Genomic DNA, 14,305 nt, shown 5'->3' on the forward strand with positions numbered 1-14,305 from the left:
GGTCAGATTAAAAAAACAACACGAAAATTCTAAACAACTGTGGAATATGCGTAAGTCCTTGGAAAATCAAGCTGCAGAATTAAATATCATCATGGATTCAATAGAAATAGCTAGGAAATATCGATCTAGGAGCTGCATAGCATAACAAAATGGATGGAAGTTGGAACACAACTGGCTGGGCTTGTTGCCTTGTAGTTGTAGTGGGAAAGTACTTCGGCGAAAATGCTGGCATATTACGTAAGGTTGAGTTGATGTCTTGTGATAATTAACTAAGACAACAACCAACTAAATGTGCTGTCGCCAGTAAAATCTACTACACGATAGTGAACCAATGGAACAAAAAGTAGAGGAAACACACAATGACACATATCTGTAGCTACATCATAGTACATGAATGGCAAGGCCTAGCAACCAAGCTGACAAGGGTAACATATTTAATTATAGCTAGCCTGTTCTACATAGGATTGTCTAGCAGTTCCTGACTCGTGTATGGCTTGAGTATTGGTATAATCTAGTAATTTTAAAGGCAGCAAAGGGAGGTAATTAAAGAATATATTTCAAGGGAGATAATTTATCTGGAAAAAAAAAGAAGTTTGGCACTGTGAGTGATATCAATTTATATCTCATTGCTATTTTCCAGTATTTCACCAATAAGCATAAAATAAAACAGGATAATATACTCGTATTATTATGTACATATTTCCGTTTCTCACTAAAAATTCAGCTCACGCTATTCACAAAATTGCTATCGAGATATCGCCTATGACGCATGCGCTAATTTGTTTTTCTACGAAAGCAAATTAGGTTAAACTTCCTTTTTTCGTATTGCTTTATTTTTAGATTTTAATCTGTATTCGCCGATCGGCATCGATATTTTGTAAATACGGTTATAAACCGAATCCGATTCAAATATCTATCCAACCTATTCAAATTGTTCCCTTACAAATTATAAATGTTTTGTCATCGCTGATTTACATGGGGTAAATGTGGTGCACTTCAGTTACTACACCTGATTTAATTTTACATGTATGACTGTACGTTTCTTGTTAGAGTTTATTGACTTACTGTACATATAAGTCTCACTCAATTCCTAGGTCGTGGGTTCGAGCCCATCATGAGTCACGATCACACCTTCTCACATGGCACGAGTACTAGTTTTTCCAGGAAACGAACTCAAGAGTCATTCAAATAAGCTTGACATTTTCATAATCATCAAGCTGAGATGAAGTATAAACAAAACTAACTAAAATTGTCGCCAAAGTTGTGAAGTAAGAATCTCCATATATGGGACATAAAAGCGCTGAAAGCACAGAAAGGTTGAAACCTTCCGATATGCTGTTAACAGAAATTATAATCTGAAGAAATACATGTTGATCTAGGAAGAAGTGTGTATGTAGCCTTTACTTTCAAAGGAACTGGTATTAAAGGAATGAAGGTAGTTATTCGCCGGATATGCCACCGTGGTCTACTCAATTGTAGTCCTTATTAATATATAGTGCAATTTTCCCGACTAGTAAAGGCTATTTTCATGTCAAATATCAGCTTTAATGATGCTCGATTGTAAAGAAGAGTTCTGCTGATGTTTTTAAGCTACGTTATATGCTTCAAAAGGTTAGTCGAAGCTGTTTGGTAAAATGAAAGTAAAAGTATGTATTTCCTGATGTCTGCCTATACAATATTAGCGTTTCCATCACGTGTTTCAGTCACGTGACCATAGCTTGACTCCCATAAGTAGTCATGTGCATCTCCTCAGATCTTTTTCTACACAAAGAGCTAGGTTTAACATGTAATAAAGTAATAAAATATAGCTCTGCTATCGATCTAGAATCTGAGCAGACAATGTAATGAGAAAATTAGAGGTTATCGATCTAGAATCTGAGCAGACGATGTAATGAGAAAAATAGAGGGTAAGTCAATGTCTGTGCGCCCTGAACAACGAGAACAGTGGAGAGTAGGTCAACGCAGCCTAAACAAAAGCTCTGGTTACGGACTCCCTTAGGTATGACTTAATCATTAGCAGACGATGTTTTCTAAACCATGTTTATTCAACAGTAACTACAAAATCATTGTGTAGATAAATGCGCTCCCGGTGTTCCCAAACTATGCATATCATTCAAGAAAGATAAAACAAACAAAAAAGTCATTGTGATCCTACTGCTCATAAGGTTATCAAACTATTCTCCAAATAATCAAATCTCCAACAAGTTCAACTCCAATATTATTTATGTTTGCTATGTGTCAAGATTTTTTATAATTGTAAGTTGAAGCATATTTCCAAGAATTACTAAATTGTGGTGATAAATTAGTAAATCAAAAGAATTATCAAGCGTAAATTAGAAGGATATGAAAATAATATCGTAGAATCAGACGAATACAGGCAATGCACATCCACATCATACAGCCACAACACCCAGAAAAGTTCAACTCCAAGAATTCAACACCTCAAAAGTTCAACTCCAAGATGATTCTCAAAGTAATCAGATCTCCAAGATTATAAATTTGCTCAACTCCAAAGACTATCAATACTTGCCAGGTTTCAAGTTTTATGTTATAGAGTTTCGAAAAATAACGAACAAATCTACAGTTGGCAGCGGGCTACATCAATAACAAATAATATATTTTTGACGTAATCAATGTTACTTTCTATGTTTACCAGTCTATTGTACATATAATATTTGAGTAAATGTTTTCTAGACAAAACGTTATGTATTAAATAAATAAGGTGTATTAAATAAATAAGGCTACTAATTAAGAATAGTCATTGTGTCGACTTCCACAAAACAAAAACACAATTTTCAGGTATATAGAATAATGTTTTGACAAATAAGGATCATGGGTCTCTTCTCTTATTTTTAACTATAAGCTAGAAGACATATTTTAAAAGTATTTCCATGTAGCTAGGTTGAAAGTATCGAGTAGAATAGAAAAATCTATTTTTTTTTTCAAAATTCAACACAATATCACATAATACACCAGCTTTCACAATTCTTGGAGCAAGGGTTGTATAATTCTATACATTGATGCGAAATCAACTCCTAGTTTAGCCGACCCTAGAAATACAATGTATTGCTATCACGACTTAATCATGACACCAATACATTAAAAGTGTTACAACCCCACTACTTTAATTCATGGGCTGTTGCCTTTAAACACCGCTACCTTGTTAAAAAAGTTTCTACAAACGACCGACCCTGCTAAAACTACAATAGATGTCAGTGGGATCTACCAAACAGGAAACTAGACCTATCTACCCCAAAATCCTGCTGTTGTTACTTCCGCACAGTTTTCAGATAAAAGAAGGAACTGTACACATGAAAATCGTGTTATGAATGTTTTGACTATTAAGGAATACGGATCTTTTTTCTTTCTTTTTTCAGAAGATATATACTGAACTTATATAGCTGCAAGTCACTAAGCGAAGCGATGGCGGGGCACATGAATGGTATTTCCATTGAAGGGTTACATCGAGAGAAAACGCAAACGCCCCTTTGCGATGCTTTGATTCTATTCTGCTTAAATGAAATCAAACAGTTTCATTAATCGGGGACACATATGTAGGCCAACATCGAGACATTTCACATCATGCAAACGACCCCATGTGATATTCTACATAACTAATCACTCGTTATGTACTTCTTTGATTCTATTTTGCTTAACGATCAATTCTAAAGACTCTGTTTTATTAACGTTTCGGCCTCGGCGATATATGACCATTTTGTGTCGATTCGCCGTAAAACCCAACTCACTCACTCGGCCTTATGACCTTTATCAAAATAACAAATTTCAAGACAATTTCTATATCATGGCGTTCATTCAGTTCAACAACAATTGTAATACAAATCTGGTGTAACGTTGTTAAATGTCATCGTCAAGTCCCGCTAAAATCGAGACACATTTACGATTTACATGGAATGCCAATATTTATCTTGTGAATAATGAAATAAGTCTATTTAATATTACATATTGAATGAAATATGTAACATAAAAAACGTGTAGATGCAGCACGATTGCATGCATAACATTACATATGTAGCGTGTTATCTATATTGGTACATGTATGTATGTATGTATGTATGTATGTATGTATGTTTGAGTTTAATTACGGTCCATCCGCCCTTTCAGACACAATGAGGCATATAAATGCCCCGTAGAGTATAGACCGCGAACATGCCCCTTATCATGTTCTTAAAGTGTGTTTTGGTTCTAATGTAGGGGTATTAATTACCTCTCTGCAATTCCCAGAGAGTTTCGTCCAAAGAGCATGAATTTAGTAGCCAAATTGAGACTGTAAGTACAGCGGCCAATGAGACCTAAACGTACTCAAGTCCGGATGTAACAGTCTGTTTGGAAAGGCAAGCACTCGGACCGGACCGGACACGCGTTCTTAGCGTAGACAATATAGCAGAAGTAGGGGAAGGCGAGCAATTCTGTTGATCGGGCTACTGGAGTCTCCAGCAGAGCCATGCCAACCAGGGACGGGAAACGCACCGTAGAAGCCACACCTGTCGCGGTCGTTGATGGAGCCCCTTCGCCATTGTCTTCGGTCTGTTCTGTTTCAAACAGTTTTCACCCTCCCCTCTAAGAGAAGCACGTTGAGCGTATCTTCTCTTTTGAGGCTTGGGCCGCGTCGTCTGTTAGGCATCTATCTCAGTCCTCGGCAGGTGTGGATGTGTCCTTGCCACTTGTAGACCACACAAACGTCCCCTCCGGGGGCCACTCGTTTTTGAATTTGGAAAATGGTCTAAATTGTATGCCAAATGAGAAAAAGGTATTATCCAAAACTTTGCCAAAATTTGAAGTAGAGAATTTTTTTAATAAAATATATATATTTACTTAAAAGTTACTAATATGTATTTACACTGTATGAAAAAAAAACGAAGACAACACAAGAACTAAGCTTGGAACAAAAATTAACCCGGATTCATTTTATGTCCTGAAATGAATAGGAGCATGTTTCTATCTATCAATAAATGGTTTATTTTCTTTTATTTTTCGTTTTTCTCTGGGTTTTTTGTAATGGCAGGGCTATTACCGAATAGTTATAGTGTATTAACAAATTGTAGCACCTGCATTTTTTCTATATTGCTTACCATTTTTTTTCTTTTTGTTACTGTTTGGCCAAACGTTTGTATTGACAAGCTGTATTTGGATAGCTATATATTTCATATATGTATTCATATATGAAGCTCCATCTTTGATTTTTGCAATACCAGAGTAATTAACTTTCTCAATTTGTTCTTACTAGTATTGTACATTGTTTTGTCTTTTGGTGACAGGTATGCATTTTCTTCTTTTTGTTATAAAAATTGATTTAAATTCCTTTTCATGACCTACTTTCTGAAATATTCTGCTGCTGTCTTCTGATTGGCTGGAAAAAGTACTGCCTTAATTTGATTGGTTCTTACTAGTGCTTTAGTTCTGTGTGTCTTCTTACCATTAAATCGTTTTTTTAAAAAAAGCTATATACAAAATAGGCTTGGCAAGATGATACTCTACTGAGTATAAGTTATTCGTGCCTTTAATTGTACCATAAAGGGAGCAAGCAGTCCACGGTGGGTGCCCAGTTTCATATCGTCTATAATGTTCAGTCAGTATTCAGCTCATAAGTGGGTTTTTATATCATGAGTACAGGGTATTACTGTGGCACTTTTTTAGATTTGTCCTTCAACTGACTGAACATCTGCTTCACCTTTTTTATCTTAGGGTAAAGTAAAGTATTTACTCGGTGCAGTCAGACAAATTGATCTAAATTACATCAAGCATTCTGGTCGGAAGGTACTCCACATGGTTGGGTTTTGTTGCCATTTTTACTTGATTCGGGTTACCCTGCAGACCTATGGTAACCATGTATTGTACCCCCAATTATATGCATCTGGCATCCAGCTCATATTGAGGGGTTCGGGTCCTTTGTTTATTTTGAATTATTGGTCTGGGCTATATGTTTGGGACTTTATGGCATATTAACAGACCTGTCTTTCAGTCAGATGCATACTAGACCATACTTGGTATGTTACTTATGCTATGTTAAATAGTAATCTTGGTTTAATCTTTAATCTTTATTCTGTTTTCTGTTTTCTTATCGAGTTGTAAAAACGAGTTGAGCTAAGGCCAAAAAAAAACGGATAGTAAATCTACAAATCACGACAAAGATGACAAGAGCTCTGAGCCAATCAGCGCTCTTCTCTTATTTGCCATGTTCGGCTTGAAAATGTAAACAATTCGGTAAAATAAACTTGGTAATTTGATTACGTTTTTTGTTAAAGTATATTGATCAATTTCATCAATATTTTGTTTGTTTAATGTGAGAGGACTTTCCTTTCGAATTAGTCCATTAAATAATATAACTCTTGTCTGGTTATGCCAGACCGGTATGCCATTTTCTTCATTTCGTTTAGTGTATTATTTTTGGGGACTTACAGTAAAGCCGCTATTTGTTGTATACATTTATGAAACTTGGTTTTCTTTTTTTAACTGGTTTATGCACCTTTCGTAATATAAATACTGTGGTTGTTTTACCATCAGTTCGATAGCTTTTTAGAATTTAGCTGAGAAAATAGGTTTTAGGTCGAATGATACTAGGCTAGGTAGGGTATTGTTGCCATTATTTGAGGGTGGGGATACCTTTAGCCATTTGTGACCTTGCTTTGTATCATCCTTGGTATGCATCCAACATCCAGCTCATATTGCGATCTATTTTTGATTGGTAAAGGATATATTAGGCTGTTGGCAAAGTGTGGGACCTGTCTCTCAGTTGGATGCATACTTGACCGTACCTTATCTATTACCTGTTCTTCAAATTGTTTGTATTTACATGTATTTACAACCAGGCAGAGAGAATCTTAATATTCTATATAGTATGAGACTGCCTTAGCATGTTGAGCTTAAGCCAAAAAACGGATAGTAAATTTACCAGTCACAACAGAAGAGACAAGAACTTTCGTCCAATCAGAGAGCTCCTTTCATATGCCGTGCTCGGTATGATAATGTAAACAATGGAATTGAGATTGTGTCTAAAACTGGGTATCATTTTAACGGTCAATTTAGATTGTAGTATTTGATCGATTCCACTAATATTTCAATTATTCAATGTCTGTATGTTTTTCTACCAGGATCACTTACTAAATAGTGATTCTTGCGGCTAATTTAGCCAAACTGATACCCTTTTTTCTTCTGTCTGTTCATTTGTCGTCGTACTTTTCTGTACACTTTTAGGGATTGCACAGATAGAGTGTTGTAACTGCCTAATGTCTTTATGCCATTACTTAACCAGTATTGTTTGTTTTGACTTATAAAAAAACGAAATTTCAAGTTATTCCAAAGTTTTTTAGTGATAAAAGTAGGTTTGGTCGGATAATATTCGGCTAGGTCGGATAATATACTGCCATTATTTGAGGGGTAAGCTGTCCGGAATTTTGGAGACCAAACCTCATATTATCCATGGTATGCATCAAACATTCGGCTCATAGGGAGGATAGGTAGGGATCTCTTTAATTGTGGCGTTTGGGTGGTTGATGGGCGGTAGACTGTTGGCAGTTTATATTAGACCTGTCCTTCAGTTTGATGCATACTGACCATTCCTATATTATTATTGTTTTTGTTTTATATAAACGACCAGACGAAACAATTTGCTTTCTTATCAGATTTATTTGCAAATTGATTACTTACAGGTCTAATTCCAAGACTTAAATCAAAAGTTAATGATGATGAATGTGACTCTATCTGTGTAACATTTGATAATCAAAGCTCTGAATGGACTGATAGCTAGTGCTTATTGAATAATATTATAGGGTTAGGGTTAACTTCGACTTTCCTAGAATTTGGCGCCACTTTATGTTGCTAACCAATCAAAACGGCGTCTCTCCGTGCTGTTAACCAATCAAAACACTGTACACCGAAGAAATTTCAAACTTATGAACTATATAAATTTTTGCATGTGTTCAGAGGCCTGGAGAAAAAACACAAACGTGAAGAGCAAAAACTTGTGAGTTTGATGATCTAACTGATTCATTAATACGTGACAGAATTGGCTGTGGAATTGGTGACAGTGCTGATTGTGCAAGATTTAGATTTGGGGAAGTTCACAAGAAACGATGAAAGAATTAAATTCTAAAAGTAAACAAAGTAGTGACAGTAGTGTCAAAGTGTCAAAATCTAAATCTAAATATAAAATCTAAAAATCTGAAGAAAGTCCCGAAGAACAAATCTTCAAAAGCAACTGTTCACAGAAAACAATTAGGTAAAGACAAAGTCAACCATAACCCTTGTGGGCGATGCGGTGACACACATGGTTACAGAATCCTGCAGTAAAGAAATATGTAACAGCTGTGAAAATATCACTTTGCCAAGACATGTTCTTTTCATCCATCAAAACACACAATATCGACACGTGCGAAAAAGATACCAGTAATGCCGACTACACTGATGAGAAACTCTTCATTGATTCTGTCTAGAGCAACAGCTCAAAAGCTAGGAAAAACTGACCATTAAAACGCAAGGCAAATTCAGAAAAGGAAGTGAAGTAAACATCATTTCAAAGAAAGATTACTCTGAGCTCCCGAACAAACCAAAATTATAGTCATCAAAATCTGAACTTACGTCATTCAGCGGTGTTGAAATCCCAGTTCAAGGGTTCATGCATATTGATAGCTGAATATAAAAACACAAGTTACAAGTTACATTTTATAATTTGTGAGAGGGGTGTCACAGCTATTCTTGGTATTAAAAAGGTGCATCTTGAAAATCACATAAGAATTACTACATGCAAGTCATGTCTAAGTTTTTAAATCAATAAACATGTGGACAGTGAGCAAAGGGGAATTACCTAAACGAAAATATGAACAAAGGCGATCCATGCTTAAACTTCTTCGCATATTTATAACTATATTAGTGAAGGCGTATACAGCTCGTGTCATGGAACTAAAGATGAATGGTTTACTAGGATCAGAATCTTTGACTACTTACTACTTTAAGAACAATGCAAGATTTTTTTTAATTCTTTCAAGTCTATTGTATATTATGTGAAAACACTACAATACTGTTATATTCTTTAGATATTCGTTTGTGTTGTTTACCGCCCGAATTACCATGGTTCATAGTTCAGATGCGTAGAAACTCAAGTAACTCTACACGGGCGTTTATCCATACCATGAAACGTTGTTAATCACACTATAAACCACAGGAAGGTCTTGTTTTCATTATAACACGCTGATGATGATCACAAGCTTGCTCAACAAAATTTATCGGAGTTGTAATGAACCTGACGTCATCCGGCTGTTTGACGTCTTCATTGACGTCATAATGTTCTCTCCCCGGTATGCACGTCAACCCTTTTATCAAAGATTCTAACACGGCTCGATTTGTTTTCCTGTTAAACAACAAAGAAGGCTGAAAATTGTATGTTATTATGCAACAATTCATTTTTCTGACTTCACAATTATTACGTCATAGCGTCAAAGAGCATAGGGCCTTCTTGATATAATTCGTTTCGAATCTAAAATACTATCAATGACTGTATTCATTTGTTTGGTTTATGTTTTTGTTGGATTTAGCGTTGCACCGATACTATTATAGGTCATATGGCGACTTTCCATCGTTAAAAAATGGCGAAGAAAGATCTCGGGTGTCCCTCCGTGCATTATTTCATCACTGTTGAACATCTGAGTAGTAATACCACCGACTTTCCGTAAGCAAGTTGGATGACTTTCTCGCATGAAGAATTTTAAGCCCCGAGTGAAGCTCGAACCCGCATCGGTGATGGGTAAGTGATTAAACGTCAGCGATCTTACCCACTCTGTCAAGAAGCCTCCACCCAAATTTCATTCAATGACAATTCACTGTTTGGGATAGATTATTTCTTAACTGTCATTTTTAAAGACAAAAATATATCAAACTACGTTCGATAACGCGCATGTGTAGAAACAGACCAGAATAACACTTCCTGTACGCGGATTGATATGGAAATCATCGTCGGTAGTCTTTGTTATCATTGTCATCATCGTCCTAGAGCTATTATTAAGCCGGCATAAAGACAGATAATCTGGTAAGGCATAGCATATGAAATTTCAATGATCAATGAATATATAATTATTATATTTACTGACGAATTTGAATATAAAAAGAGGACAGTGTCATACAGTAAAACTAGTGGGCAATAGAATATGAATTAGAATGGGCCGTTTCATGAGAAAACATGTATTAGTGATATGATATAATAATTGCATTACAAATAGTTCAAATACTGGAAACTCGTTGTTTTTCTTATGTTCATGCAGAAATTAGAACCTAGTATGCTGTAATTTAGTTATTCAAGGCAAATCAAATCAAAATGTTACCATAATTTACAAATAAATGTTATTTGTGTTGTAATTGAAACCAAAATTCAAAAGCACCCATTTATCATTAGAATATAGATGTGTATAGATAATGGGGCCACGATGAAACCAAAAGTACTGGGTTAAGTTATTTTTCAGTAAAATCCCTTTAAACTGTTTCTAAAATGTATAATGTTAGGTTAGTTTAAAGTATATTAAGTATTGAAATAGTGAAGATAATTTCTTCAAGTTTTCAGATTTAAAAGGTAAAAAAACTGTTCTTCATGAATGTTTTGTTACCTCAATTTCGATATGTTGTCACTAATGCAGATTTTATAACACAATTAACTATTGAAAATGAACGTGAACATTCACACTCCGCGGTCACTTCTTTCAAATTCTGTGCTTATTTTGTTTCTTTTATATGACATACTCATTTCAATAATTTGGCACTCATACCATGAGGAGGCTGTTCAAGAACTACACATTACTTACAAGATATTTCACCGGTACGAAAGAAGTTTACTTGCTTAAATTGCCACGTCTTTCAGTGGTAAGTCGACACACGACATTGTACCGTACCGTCGTTTGCAAACCGTTGCATTATTGTTATACGTTCTTTATCAAGCTTAATAGTTTCATTGTCATTTCTAATTCCTAATATACTTAAAAACAACATATAGTGATTCAAAGATATTTATTTTTCAAAGTGAAAACACACTTTGCTTACTTTTAGGACTCAGTTTTACTGTGCTTAAGTCATAAGGATTCTGACGTGCAGTACTTAGGGATTCAAGGAGAAAATACGTTACCCGTTGATTTCAAAGAAATAAGTTTTAGTTTTAATTATAAACATGGTATACACGTAATGTTTACAGATATCGGATAGTATTATAGCGTTTTGAACAAAAAGAACAGCATACACAATTTTCCAATTCTTCGCTGACCGAGAGGTAACGCACTCCAATTCGGACGTTTTTGTCGTGATTTCGATTATAAGACCCTCACTTTTCTTTTTAAAAACTATTTAAGTTCTTATTTTAACTGCTACGAAAATAACGAAGATAACTAGTACTATTTTCACTGAAATATGTCATTTTGACAGAAAACAAAGCAAATATACACGAATACACTTCGCCTTTATATGATATATTATGTAATGTTAGTTTATCAACTTTATGACAGTCTTATATCTGAATTTAAATAGCACTGTCTTGTCATAATTTCAGTACTGATAAATTGAAAAAAGACCAACGTTTAGTATTTGTGAAAGTTACCTTGATTTTAGTTTGCTGTAATTTGTTTGTCTGCAAATCAACTTTAAAACATCAACACAGACTCGTTTCTGGTGAATAGATGGTTTATTATCTTATTTCCGGAAAAGGGCTGTTTCTGATAAACTATTACAACTTTCGGACTCTTATTTTGCACACCGGACTTGATTACTGACCTGAAGTCTTTGTTTACACACATATTTCATATATGGTGACCCAGTATAAATGTAAACATTAAATGCATTTTTAACATGTTTAGGTGTATAAAATGTGTTAATTGCTAGTTCCAAAAATACTAAACAACAAGGTCAGTGTTAGAAACTGAAGTTAAATGGAAGGCAAAAATAAATAATTCTATCTCTTATTTTTTACCCGGACTCTCTCAAATTATTACCGGGTACATTTTCAATTGTTAGTTTCCAGTCGTATCAGCAATCTGTGGTGGTATCTTAAACCTTTTAAATAGCCTGCTGTCGGCAAGTGATTCTGCCTTTGCGACCAGACAAGACCAAGATCATGGTTTGCTAATTAGTCAGTAATTCTTTAGTAAACATCACAGCAATGGCAATGATCATCATGTTTTTAGCTCACCTGAGCAATGCTCAGGTGAGTTTTTCTGATCACTCGATGTCTGTCGTCTGTCTGTCGTCTGTCTGTCCGTCAACATTTAGCTTGTGTATGCGATAGAGGCTGTATTTTTCAACTGATCTTCATGAAATTTGGTCAGAATGATTACCTTGTTGAAATCTAGGCGGAGTTTGAAAATGGGTCATCTGGGGTCAAAAACTAGGTCACTAGGTCAAATCAAAGAAAAACCTTGTGTATGCGATAGAGACTGTATTTTTCAGTTAATCTTCATGAATTTTGGTCAGAATGATTACCTTGATGAAGTCTAGACCGAGTTTGAAAATGGGTTATCTTGGCTCAAAAACTAGGTCACTAGGTCAAATCAAAGAAAAACATTGTGTATGCGATAGAGGCTGCATTTTTCAATTAATCTTCATGAATTTTGGTCAGAATAATTGCCTTGATGAAATCTAGGTCAAGTTAGAATATGGGTTATTTGGGGTCAAAAAGTAGGTCATTAGGTCAAATCAAAGAAAAACATTGTGTATGCGATAGAGGCTATAGTTTTCAATTGATCTTCATGAAATTAAGTCAGAATGATTGCCTTGATAAAATCTAGGTCAAGTTTGAATATGGATCATCTTGGGTCAAAAATTAGGTCACTAGGTCAAATCAAAGAAAAACCTTGTGTATGCGATAGAGGCTGTATTTTTTAATTGATCTTTATGAAATTTAGTCAGAATGATTGCCTTGATAAAATCTAGGCCGAGTTTGATTATTGGTCATCTGGGATCCAAAAGTAGGTCACTAGGTCAAATCAAGAAAAACCTTGTGTATGCAATAGAGGCTGTATTTTTCCATTGATCTTCATGAAATTTGGTCAGAATGATTGCCTTGATGAAATCTAGGTCTAGTTCGAATATGGGTCATCTGGGATCAAAAGTAGTCACTAGGTCAAATCAAAGGAAAACCTTGTTATGCGATAGAGGCTGTTTTTTTTTCAATTGATCTTCCTGAAAGTGTCAGAATGATTGCCTTGATGAAATCTAGGTAGAATTTGAATATGGGTCATCTGTAGTCAAAAGTAGGTCACTAGGTTAATCAAAGAAAACCTGTGTATGTGATAGAGGCTGTATTTTTCAACTGATCTTCATGAAATTTGTCAGAATGATAGCCTTGATAAAATCTAGGTCAAGTTCGAATATGGGTCATCTGGGTTTAAAAACTAGGTCACTAGGTCAAATCAAAGAAAAACCTTGTGTATGCGATAGAGGCTGTATTTTTCAATTGGTCTTCATAAAATTTGGTCATTATGATTACCTTGATGAAGTCTAGACCGAGTTTGAAAATGGGTTATCTTGGTTCAAAAACTAGGTCACTAGGTCAAATCAAAGAAAAACATTGTGTATGCGATAGAGGCTGCATTTTTCAATTAATCTTCATGAATTTTGGTCAGAATAATTGCCTTGATGAAATCTAGGTCAAGTTAGAATATGGGTTATTTGGGGTCAAAAAGTAGGTCATTAGGTCAAATCAAAGAAAAACATTGTGTATGCGATAGAGGCTATAGTTTTCAATTGATCTTCATGAAATTAAGTCAGAATGATTGCCTCGATAAAATCTAGGTCAAGTTTGAATATGGGTCATCTTGGGTCAAACATTAGGTCACTAGGTCAAATCAAAGAAAAACCTTGTGTATGCGATAGAGGCTGTATTTTTTAATTGATCTTTATGAAATTTAGTCAGAATGATTGCCTTGATAAAATCTAGGCCGAGTTTGATTATTGGTCATCTGGGATCCAAAAGTAGGTCACTAGGTCAAATCAAAGAAAAACCTTGTGTATGCAATAGAGGCTGTATTTTTCCATTGATCTTCATGAAATTTGGTCAGAATGATTGCCTTGATGAAATCTAGGTCTAGTTCGAATATGGGTCATCTGGGATCAAAAAGTAGGTCACTAGGTCAAATCAAAGGAAAACCTTGTATATGCGATAGAGGCTGTTTTTTTTTTTCAATTGATCTTCCTGAAAGTGTCAGAATGATTGCCTTGATGAAATCTAGGTAGAATTTGAATATGGGTCATCTGTAGTCAAAAAGTAGGTCACTAGGTTAAATCAAAGAAAAACCTCGTGTATGTGATAGAGGCTGTATTT

The sequence above is a fragment of the Mercenaria mercenaria genome, chromosome 12, assembly GCF_021730395.1.
Source record: "Mercenaria mercenaria strain notata chromosome 12, MADL_Memer_1, whole genome shotgun sequence".
NCBI classification, from domain to species: domain Eukaryota; kingdom Metazoa; phylum Mollusca; class Bivalvia; order Venerida; family Veneridae; genus Mercenaria; species Mercenaria mercenaria.